This window comes from Schistocerca piceifrons, chromosome 2 (assembly GCF_021461385.2).
Source record: "Schistocerca piceifrons isolate TAMUIC-IGC-003096 chromosome 2, iqSchPice1.1, whole genome shotgun sequence".
In the NCBI taxonomy this organism is placed as follows: Eukaryota; Metazoa; Arthropoda; class Insecta; order Orthoptera; family Acrididae; genus Schistocerca; species Schistocerca piceifrons.
The window spans coordinates 903,282,458-903,294,804 of record NC_060139.1 but is presented as its reverse complement, the minus strand read 5'-3'; positions in this window follow the sequence as shown (position 1 = coordinate 903,294,804).

Sequence of the window (12,347 nt, the reverse complement as noted above, 5' to 3'; positions counted from 1 at the left end):
CGTGCCACCCAACGTGCTCTAGAAGGTGTAAGTCAACTATCCTGGCCAGCAAGATCTCCGGATCTGTCCCCCATTGAGCATGTTTGGGACTGGATGAAGCGTCTTCTGACGCGGTCTGCACGTCCAGCACGAACGCTGGTCCAACTGAGGCGCCAGGTGGAAATGGCATGGCAAGCCGCTCCACAGGACTACGTCCAGCATCTCTACGATCGTCTCCATGGGAGAATAGCAGCCTGCATTGCTGCGAAAGGTGGATATACACTGTACTAGTGCCGACATTGTGCATGCTCTGTTGCCTGTGTCTATGTGCCTGTGGTTCTGTCAGAGTGATCATGTGATGTATCTGACCCCAGGAATGTGTCAATAAAGTTTCCCCTTCCTGGGACAATGAATTCACGGTGTTCTTATTTCAATTTCCAGGAGTGTAGTATGCCATAATACGAACAGCAACAACTGTTGGGCAGTTATGACTGATTATTTATTACACCCACAATTTTGATTTAACGAGAGACTCCAAACCAACCTTCAATGTCATTTTTTAAAAATTGATACTTCGAATTTTTAGAGTGTTTGCTCTTAGATTCCAAAACGATTGGGCTGTATTCGAATTTCGAGTTCATCTGAGAAATATGGTTTTGAGATATAGACTACGGAAAGATCATAGCCCACTGACAGCTGCCAGAGTGGTTAAGATAGTAACTATGTATCAGAGTCTTGCATCTGGTGCATTACTGGCAAGAAGCACTAATAGCAAGACACGAAATGCACGGCGTAGTTTGGTCCGAGTCCGAAAGAAACGAAAAATATACTTTTGGGTTTTGTACAAGCTGTTTCTCAGTTGAATATCGAATGTCTGAAGATAAGAAAGCAAGAGTCACAGCACTCATTTATTACGTTCAAAGAATAAGATCCGTTTATCTAGCAGTCCACAAGATGCTGCCTGGAAAAGGACACAGTCAAGAAAAATGCTACCATGGTCTTGGAATTACGAGAAGGAAAAGACTTACACGAGGAGGACGGGAAAGTGTTTGGTCCTGATGAATATTAATGGGCAAGTGTCTTGTATTACCAGACATTCTTTAATAAATTTTTAAAATCAATATTATGGTAAGTTAGTGTATCTAAGTTTAATGCCAACTTTTTTTTCCCTAAACACAGGTTGAGTGACTAACTATTGCCACCTAGTATAACTCCGAAGTATAAGAGCTGAAAAGTACGTGGGACTAAAGTTTCATGGGACAACGGGGGCCATAATATGACGTTGGTTTTTTGTTGCTAGGTGGGGTCGCGTCAGAGGTCAAGTTTGTTTTTTTAAATGGTATGCTATAGATTGGTACTTACTTTCTGATAGCGGTTGTCAAGACGAATCCTATGATGTGTAACAGTTAGGTCTTTGAAGGTCAACGAAGGTCACAAAGGTGGCATGAACGTCCACTTACAGAAGGTGTTCGAACTGATGACCATTGGTATCAACGCAGTGCTGCAATCTTCTTATCATGGATCGAGTGGTATTCCTTATCACAACGGCACTTATCGAAGCACAAGGAAAACAGCGTCAGTGGGTTGTTTACAGAATCATTTGACTGTAAGTCAGAAGTGATTTGCGGAGTGGATGACAGACCTAAAACAGAATACCCGTGCGGAGATTCGAAACCTGGTCTCCCGCATACCAGCGCAATGTCGCAGTCACTGCGACATCTCACTGAGTCTCGTTCCCCACGCTTAAACGCAGCCAATAGAGGACACCCACATGCATTCAGGTCGGCTTTCAAACGAAGTACATGCTCCGGACGTCACCGGCTCTACAGTTAGTCGTAAAACAACTGTTCATCAGAGAGAGCTATACGTGCAAGAAGCAGAGACTGCCATCCTGTCCAATGTAGCAGTGGAGACGCTTACGAGAGGACAGAAAAAAGGCACGGACGCTGCCGAGAGAAACCCGTGAGCCCTAAGCTTGCTGATGGAGATAGCGGCCATACGTCAACACTACACTTTCTCAACACAATAGCTCGTTCGTACTGTGAAATGCGCAACCTCTTTCTTCGCTAAGGCTTCCGTGCTCAGCCATAAACAGTATGCAGAGGCAGCAAAGTGACACACGTAATGCATTCGCTTAACCTACAACGAAGCGTTCGCTCATTATGACCTAGCTTTCAAACCGCGGACAGAGGCACAAGATGAAGATGGCTACGAACGAATCCAAGGTGCTTCTTCCGAATTGCTTCTCGTCGTAACTACTTTGCCATCTGCTGGTGTCTGCCTCGAGCACAGGGTGGTAGAGCAAGGGACATTACGCAAAGTCGTATGTAGTCTCAGGCGTTCTTCTGAAAAGTGTTGGACTCAAAACGAAAAGGAGGAAGTCTGGGGGGGGGGGGGGTAGATCGATAGAATCTGGGCAACAGATAAGCACCTTCCATTCAGGCATCAGGAGTGTTGTTTTTGCTATCTCAGTGGCTTGTGCACATACTTTAGTTACAGCACAACTTGATACAGTCTTCCTTTGTTTGCGACCGCAAGGTGTCTGAGTATCAGATTTCAATACAGCTTCTGGGAAACCAACGATCCCGAAATATCTGCAGTCCTGTGAGTCTTCGTTGAACGCTTTGCTCGAGGCCTTAGTATGTGAGATTAAACGAAGATGGCAGTTACATTAGTATTTATATAATACAGCATGTCACCAGCAGCGTGAACACTTCGATAAAACGTGTGATTAGTTACTTTTATTATAACCATATGGCGTGAACAATTCAGCAAAAAATCGGTGTTTCGCGCTTAATATTGGCTATTAACGACACGTACCTCTGCAAGGCTATAATCTAGAACCTGAGCTAAAATATAATTAGGGGTTAAAACTTTGCGAGTAGACAAAGTTCCAGCATAGATACCAAGACATCATATCACATTGCCTGTCTGTCTGCCTCGTCAGCATTCCACGGACTCTCCGCTGGAGGTGATCTCTAATACATCTGCACTACACGTCTGAGCGAATCGTGAGCATATGGCACCTCCTGCTAGGTAAGAGCGTATTGAGAAACGTCAGACAGTCAAAGGAACGCATTCCCTCGACGCTGCCTAGTACTGATATTACTTTTCAATAGATCTTAACCTTCGCACATACAAATTTTAAATGTAATCGTGCACAATTACAATTGTCTATGTTTTCTGATTTGCTGTGGCAATATTGGGCCTGTGGTCTTGGCTATCCACCCACTGAAACACCGTTGTGTCCATGGCCGTTATGCTGCTGCTCGACGATGCAAATGGGCGCCAAGATACGATACTGCGAGGAGAATTTGATAGAGTACTGAAATACCAAAGTGGAAACAAGGTCCCAGTGGTAGACGACATACCGTCAGAACTACTGACAGCTTTGGGAGAGAGAGTTATGACAAACCTATTTCTTGCGGTATGCAAGATGTATGAGACACGCGAAATACCCTCAGACTTCACGAAGAATGTAGTAATTCCAATTCCAAAGAAAACAGGTGCAGCAGACACATGTGAATATTACGAACTATCGGTTTAATAAGTCTTGGTCGCAAAATACTAAACCGAATTCCTTTCGGAACTGACGCAACCAAACCTCGGACAAGATCAGTTTGTGTTCGGAGAAATGTTGGAACACGCAAGGCAGTACTAACTCTACAACTCCTCTTAAAATGCAGGTTAAGGAAAGGCAAACCTGCTTTTGGATTTCAAGCATGCTGGATTGATAAAAGGACATGTGTTAAAACACAGCCGAAGTTGAGAAATTCGGTTCTTTTTATTTAACGGAAAGACCGGTTTCCAATATCAGAACTCATTCTCATATCGAACAAACAGAAAAAATGGCAGATTCCGTGATATTAACGTGGTTTGCGTGCTATCATGGATTGCTCCATTTCATTTCGTTTGGAGGATTTGAGAATAGGTTCTGATAGCCGAAAACGGTCATCAATTTTTTTTAAAAAAAAAAGAAAACTTAATTTCGCAGTTTTGGGTGTTTTCTACATCGAAAAACGGGAAAGCTACGTTTATAGCATTTGCAGCTGAGAGAAAGCTTTTGACAATGTTGGCTGGGATACTCTCTTTGAGATTCTGAAGGTAGTAGGAGTAAGATTTTTTCTTTCAGTATTCAGACTGGTTTGATGCGACCCGCCCCGAATTCCTCCCCTGTGCCAACCTCTTCATTTCAGAGTAGAACTTGCAATTTACGTCCTCAAGTATTTGCTGGGTGTATTCCAGTCACTGTCTTCCTCTACAGTTTTTGCCCTTCATAGCTCCCTCTAGTACCGTGGAAGTAATTTCCTAATGTCTTAACAGATGTCCATCACTGTCTTCCTCTACAGTTTTTGCCCTTCACAGCTCCCTCTAGTACCGTGGACGTCATTTCCTAATGCCTTAACAGATGTCCTATCATTCTGTACCTTCTCCTTATCAGTGTTTTCCACATATTCCTTTGCTCGACGATTATGCGCAGAACCTCCTCATTCCCTAGCTTATCAGTCCACCTAATTTTCAACATTCGTTTGTAACACCACATCTCAAATGCCTCGATTCTCCTCTGTTCCGGTTTCCCCACATTCCACGTTTCACTACCATACAGTGCCGATCTACAAACGTACATTCTCAGAAATGTCTTCCTCAAATTAAGGCTTATGTTTGATACTAGTAGATTTCTCTTGGCCAGGAATGCCCTTTTTGCCAGTGCTAGTCTGCTTTTGATGTTCTCCTTGCTCCGTCCGTCATTGGTTATTTTGCTGCCTAGATAACAGAATTCCCTAACTTCATCTGCTTCGTGACCATCAATCCTGACGTTAAGTCTCTCGCTGTTTTCATTTTTGCCATTTCTCATTACTTTAGTCTTTCTTCGATATACTCTCAGTCCGTATTCTGTACTCATTATATTTTCCCTACCATTCAGCAGATAATGTAATTCTTCTTCACTTTCACTCAGGACAGCAATGTCATCAGCGAATCGTACCATTGATAACCTTTCACGTTGATTTTCATTTCCACTCCTGGACCTTTCTTATATTTCCACAATTGTTTCTTCGACGTACAGATTCAAGAGTAGTGGCTAAGGCTACATCCCTGTCTTACACCATTTTTAATCTGAGCACTTCTTTCTTGATCATCTACTCTTATTATTCCCTCTTGCTTCTTGTGCATTTTGTATATTACGCGTCTCTCTTATAACTTACACCTACTTTTCTCAGAATTTCGAACATCTTGCATCATTTGACATTTTCGAACTGTTCTTCCTGTTCGACAAATCCTATGAACGTGTCTTGATTTTTCTTTAAACTTGCCTCCATTACTAGCCACAACGTAAGAACTACCTCTCTGATGCCCTTACTTTTCCTAAAGTCAAACTGATCTTTATCTAACAGATCGCCAATTTTCTTTTACATTCCTCTTTGTATTATTCTTGTCAGCAACTTGACTGCATAAACTGTTAAGCTGATCATGCAATAATATTCGCACTTGTCAGATGTTACAATCGTCGGAATTTTGTAGATGATGTTTTTCTGAAAGTTAGATGGTATATCAAAAGTTTCATACATTCTGTAGTGTCGGTAGCTGGACCGACACTGTGGAGTTGACTGCTGCAAAAGAAACCTAGTGACTAACGCTGTGGCCGATAGTGCACGCACAGCAATAAGCATACGGTCGTGAGGTCTGGAACATAAAAACTTATGAATGAATAAGAAGAAAAGTATGTAGATGCTTTTTACTTAACTTTTACTAATTCCTTGGAATACATCTCTCTTGATTACTCGTAAGCTATAGGCACTGATACAAATGGCTCCTTGCTAATTCGTAGCCATTAACTTAGCTGATGGCTATTATGTCTCTCGGCTAATGAGAGAGAAAGGCTTCGTACAACTGGGCGATAGCTAGGTTCGCGTACAACTGGGCGGTAGCTTGGTTCTCGTACAACTGGGGTCGAGTCCACTCTCGTATCACGAGACCTGCCTAGGTGGTGGCGCTAGGTCTGCGATCACAGTGGCGACACGCGGGTCCGACATGTACTACATGGACCGCGGCCGATTTAAGCTACCACCTAGCAAGTGTGGTGTCTGGCGGTGACACCACATTCCTCCCCCGCAAATCGGCGAACGGTCGTGAGATAAGGCTTCCGCCCGCCGTGGGGAGGACCACATGTTGACGTATGCGAGGAGGTGGGGAGCCTAACAACAGGCGAGGCTGTGCCACCCGCACCCGGCCATCCGGTCCGAGGGGAGCTAGGAAACGCCTGCAAAACTAGTCCAGGGTGCACGTCAACATGCGGTGTATGCGCCCGTAAAGAAACATGAGGGGCCGAATTGTCGACCTCCATTGCGTCGGGGTAGCCGACGCGCGATGACGTCATGTGGTCCGGAGCGGTCGGGAGTTCCATGGCGGAGGACAGCTGGTCACGGGAAGCGATCGGCGGCGCGTGACCCTGGGAGGCGCTTGGCGGCTGCAGCGAAGCGTCGAACGCGGGCGCCGGCGGCGGGAGAACAAGCAGCGGCGGCGGCGGCGGCGGCTGCTGCTGCGGCGGCGGCGGCGGCGCGTCGCCATCGGGCGAAATGGACGGCATCGTCGGTAACACCTGGGGATGAGGCGAGCCAGTAGATGGGTCCCCAGGGCGCTGACCGGACGGCACCGTCGCTGAAAGCAGACGGGGAGCGGCAGAACCCGAGCGACGACAGAGGCGCAGCTGATTGAGATGCCGACGCACCTCACCAGAGGTCCCCAAAACCAAATACATCGCGCGGCCGAGGCAGCGAAGAATGCGCCCTGCGAGCCAACGCCGTGATCCGCGATAGTTGCGATAAAATACAACGTCGCCTGAGCAAAAGCAGGAGTCTGCCGCTGCACAGGAACCTGATGCGGCGGATGCAGCAAAGACATCAAGGTGCGATGAGGACGACCGTGGAGCAACTCAGCCGGCGAGCGACCATCTCGGGGCTGAGAGCGATACGAAGACAAAAAGAGCAACAATGCGTCCTCCCGAGAATGCGACTCTTTCAGTTTCAACATCTGCGACTTGAAAGTCCGGACCAATCGTTCAGCGGCACCGTTGGACTGAGGCGAAAACGGCGCGGAAGTCAGATGTTGAATACCATTGGCCTGGCAGAATGACTGAAATTCTGCGGACATGAATTGTGGGCCATTGTCGGAAACAATAGTCTGCGGAAGACCTTCAATGCAAAAGATAGCAGACAACGCTTGGATGGTGGCGGAGGACGTCGTGGAAGACATCCGGACAACAAAAGGAAAATTACTGAAGGCGTCGACCAGAACCAACCATCGAGCATTCCAGAATGGACCAGCAAAATCAATGTGCAAGCGTTGCCAAGGGGAAGTGGCTTTTGGCCACGCAAAGACTTTCCGCGGCGGTGCGGACTGTTGTTCGGCACACGCCGGGCACGAAGAACACATATGCGTAATCGCAGCATCGATTCCGAACCAAGTACAGTGCTGACGAGCAAGTTGTTTCGTTCGCACTATACCCCAATGTCCTTGGTGAAGAAGCCGTAAAACAGAGGACTGTAACGAACGTGGGACCACGACTCTGGACTGATCATTATCAGAACGCAACAACAAAACACCACGTCGAACAAAAAGTCTCTCCTTGTGAGCAAAAAATCGGCGAACCAACGGATCCTCGATCCGAGACTTTGACAAAGGCCATTGCGTAGCAACAAAACGTAAAACAGTAGCAAGAACAGGGTCAGCAGCTGTGGCTGTAGCTACACGACGAAAATCAATCGGAAACGATTCGACCACTTCATCGGTTTCAGAATCAATGAACATGCAAGCAAGTTCGGAAGAATCGAATGCTTTATCCTCAGCAACAGGCAAACGGGACAACGCATCGGCGTTTCCGTGCTTAGCAGTGGACCGATATAAGATATCGTAGCGGTACTGCGAGAGGAAAATAGACCAGCGAATGAATTTCTGCGCTGTACGTGGAGGTACAGGCTTGGTCGGATGAAAAAGCGATGTCAAAGGTTTGTGGTCTGTGATGATGGTAAAGTGACGACCATACAAGAAATCATGGAACTTAGTAACGCCAAACACGAGAGCCAAAGCTTCTTTCTCTATCTGTGAATAATTTCTTTGCGCAGACGAGAGCAATTTGGACGCAAAGGCAATAGGGCGATCATGGGAGCCAACTTTGTGCGCAAGCACAGCACCGATCCCGAAATCCGATGCATCTACCATCAACAAAAGGGGTTTCTGGGGATCGAATGGCGTAAGGCAAGTATTAGAAAGCAACGCCGATTGCAACTGGCGAAAGGCGCGTTCGCATTCCGTCGTCCAGAGAAACGGAACACCTGTACGGCGTAAGCGATGAAGCGGAGCTGAAAGGAAAGAGGCAGTGCGCACATTCACTCACACCTTGTGATTCTACAGTGTTCAATGTTCTTGCGACCTCCTGACGCAATGCGTGGGGAACATTGCGCGCTCTGAAAAATTTCGGTTGCGCGTTTACCTTCAGTTCTAAATGTGCTTCATAGTTTTTAGCGCAACCTAAGCCCGGTGCAAAAATGTCTGCAAATTCGTCACACAGCCGAGAAACACTGTCTGTAGGCACAGTCTGATTCACTGATAGGACCTGATTTACAATAGACATGTTAAACAACTTAAATAAATCTAGACCAAATAAGTTCACAGCAGAAGAAGAACGAAGAACGTAAAATGACACAAGTTTTGTTTGGCCCGTGTATGTTGCAAGAAGGCTGCACTGTCCTAACACAGGAATTTTCTGTCCGGAATATGTAGTTAGCTGAACATTTGCGGAACGCAACGGAGGGTTGCCCAGTTGTTTGTACGTGTCGTGATTGAGCAATGAAACTGCAGCTCCGGTATCGAGCTGGAATGGTATCACTTTGCCTTCAAAGTCTAAGTCCACAAAAAGTTTATTGTTCTGCTGACGACAAGAGCGACTGTTTTGTGCAATGGGAACAGACACTGGTACAGAATCACTTGCTAATTGACGTGACTTCCGGCGACGTCGACGCACAGTTTTTGTGGGACGATCACAGTTACTGTGAGAGAAAGTGTCACTGGACGAAGTGGAATTAACGACATGAATGTCCATAGGCGAAGGTCCACGAGCCTGAGTGTCCTTGGTTCGATTCCGGCGCGAAGCAAAGGGCCTGGAACGATTGTGATTGTCTGATCTGAGCTTTTTCTGGCAAACACTTTGAACATGTCCTTTCTTATTGCAGAAAAAGCAAATAGCTTGGCGTGACGGGCAATGTTCACGCGAATGTCTAGTAGCACACCGCGGGCATGATTTCACTGTATTTGTGTGCTGGCGCGGCACACCTGGCTTAGCACGCGGCGGTCGCTGTGCGTCCGTGCGCACGGCCCGGTTACCGGGCCGCGGAGCGCGTCCAGCGGGCCGGTTAATGTTACACACGGCTGGCGAAGTTTCAAAAGATTCCTGAGCACAGTCAAGTGTGTCTTGTCTATCCAATATGTCTATCACTTGTTGAAGGGAGGGATTAACTAGTTTCAAAATTTGCTCCCGTATGCGAACATCAGAAACGTTCTGTGCAATTGCATCACGCACCATTGTATCTGAATAAGAAAGACCACAGTCACAGTCAAAGGCACAGTCCCTAGTAAGTCCTTGCAATGTTGCTACCCACTCCCTATTAGTTTGACCGGCCGTACGTTTTGTACGAAAGAACGTATACCGTTTTGCAACCACATTAACTGTTTCTTTGAAATAGGCATCTAATGCAGACACAATTTCCTCGTAGGACAAAGTTGCTACGTCGCGGCGGGGAAACAATTTCACTATCACACGGTATGTGGACACACCGACACAAGAAAGCAAAAACGGCTGCCGCTCTTTACCTTGAATTCTGTAGGCTTCTAGATGAAAGTGGAACTGGCGAGACCACTCTTGCCAGGTCTCATCGGCTGCCACGTATGGTCGAAAGGGAGGTGCAACAGCGTTCAGTGGCAGCGGTAGCGAAGAAGCGGCGGCGGCCGCATCGGTTTGAATGGTACGTTGACCCTGGACGAGCTGTCCAAGGGCATCCAGTAACGCCTGCGTCTGCTGAGTCTGCAAGCGATAAAATTCGGACAGTACATCTGGAGAATGTGGCGAAGCCATGACACAATTAAATAGAAACAATCAGAACACTTGAAACGTCATCAATGGTACAAACAAAGGAATACAAACTCTTTATCTCGTCGCCATAATTGTAGTGTCGGTAGCTGGACCGACACTGTGGAGTTGACTGCTGCAAAAGAAAGCTAGTGACTAACGCTGTGGCCGATAGTGCACGCACAGCAATAAGCATACGGTCGTGAGGTCTGGAACATAAAAACTTATGAATGAATAAGAAGAAAAGTATGTAGATGCTTTTTACTTAACTTTTACTAATTCCTTGGAATACATCTCTCTTGATTACTCGTAAGCTATAGGCACTGATACAAATGGCTCCTTGCTAATTCGTAGCCATTAACTTAGCTGATGGCTATTATGTCTCTCGGCTAATGAGAGAGAAAGGCTTCGTACAACTGGGCGATAGCTAGGTTCGCGTACAACTGGGCGGTAGCTTGGTTCTCGTACAACTGGGGTCGAGTCCACTCTCGTATCACGAGACCTGCCTAGGTGGTGGCGCTAGGTCTGCGATCACAGTGGCGACACGCGGGTCCGACATGTACTACATGGACCGCGGCCGATTTAAGCTACCACCTAGCAAGTGTGGTGTCTGGCGGTGACACCACACATTCTACACCCCAATATGAATAGTCGTTTTTTTGCTACTTTCCCAATGATTTTAGGAATTCTAAGGAATGTTATGTATCCCTTCTGCCTTATTTGATATTACATTTTTAAAGCTCTTTTAAATTCTGACTGTAATCTGGATCCCCTGTTCCTTCTATGTTGACTGCTGTTTCTTCTTCTATCACGTCATCAGACAAGTTTTCACGCTCTTAGAGGCGTTCAGTATACTCTTTCCATCAATCAACTCTCTTCTCTACGTTTAACAATGGAATTCCAATTGCAGTCTTAACGTCACCACCCTTGCTTTTAATTTCACGGAAGGTTGTTTTGACACTTGCATATGGTTAAGTCTGTCGATCCCACAGTTATATTTTTCGGTTTCTTCACATTTTTGGTGCAGCTATTTCGCCTTAGCTTTCCTGGACTTCCGGTTTATTTCATTACTAAGTGACTAGTGTTTCTGTGTTCCTGCATTTCCCCGAACATTTTTGTACTCCATTCTTCCATTGATCAAGTGAAGTATTTCTTCTGTTACCCATGGGATCTTCGCAGTTATCTTCTTTGTATCTCTGAGTTTCTTCCCAACTTTAGTGATTCCTCTTTTTATTGATATCCATTCCTCTTCAACTGAACTCCCTACTGAACTGTTCGATATTGCGATATTTGTAGCCTAAGAGAATTTCAACCATGCCTCTTCAGTCCTTAGCCCTTCTGTATCCCACTTGTTTGCGCATTAATTCTTCCTGACCAGGCTCGTAATCTTTAGCCTACTCTTCATCCGCACTAAATTGTGATCTAAGTCTACATATTTGTCTTCGGTACGCCTTACAATCCACTATCTGATTTCGGAATCTCTGTCTGGCCGTGATGTAATCTACCTTAAATCTTCCTGAATTTCACGGCGTTTTCGAAGTATATCTCCTCCTCTTGTGATTCTTGAACAAGTCATTCGATATTACTGGCTGAAATTTATTACAAAACTCAGTTAGTCTTTCTCCTTTCTCATTCCTTGCCCCAAGCCCATATTCTTCTGTAACCGTTTCTTCCACTCCTTCCCTACAACGGCATTCCAGTATGCCTACTATACTATCATCTCCCTTTACGTACTGTATTACCCTTTCAATATTCTCATATACTTTCTGTATCTATTCGTTGTTAGCTTGCGACATCGGCCTGTATACCTGAACTATCGTTGTCGGTGATTGTTTGCTGTTGATTCTGATAAGAACAACCCTATCACTGAACTGTTCACAGTAACTTACTCTCTGCCCTACCTTCCTATTCATAATGAGGCCTACTCCCGTTATACCGTTTCCTGTTGCTGTTGATATTGCCGTGTACTCATCTGATCATAAATCGTTGTCTTCTTTCCACTTCACTTCACTAACCCGTACTACGTGCAGATTGAGCCTTTGGATTTCCCTTTTTATGTTTTCTAGTTTCCCTACCACGTTCAAGCCTCTGACATTCCAAGCCACGACTCGTAGAACGTCATCCTTTCGTTGGTTATTCAATCTTTTTCTCATGGCCACCTCCCCCTTGGCAGTCAGCTATCGGAGATCCGAATGGGGGATTATTCCGGAATCTTTTGCCGATAGAGAGAGCATCAACACACTTTTCA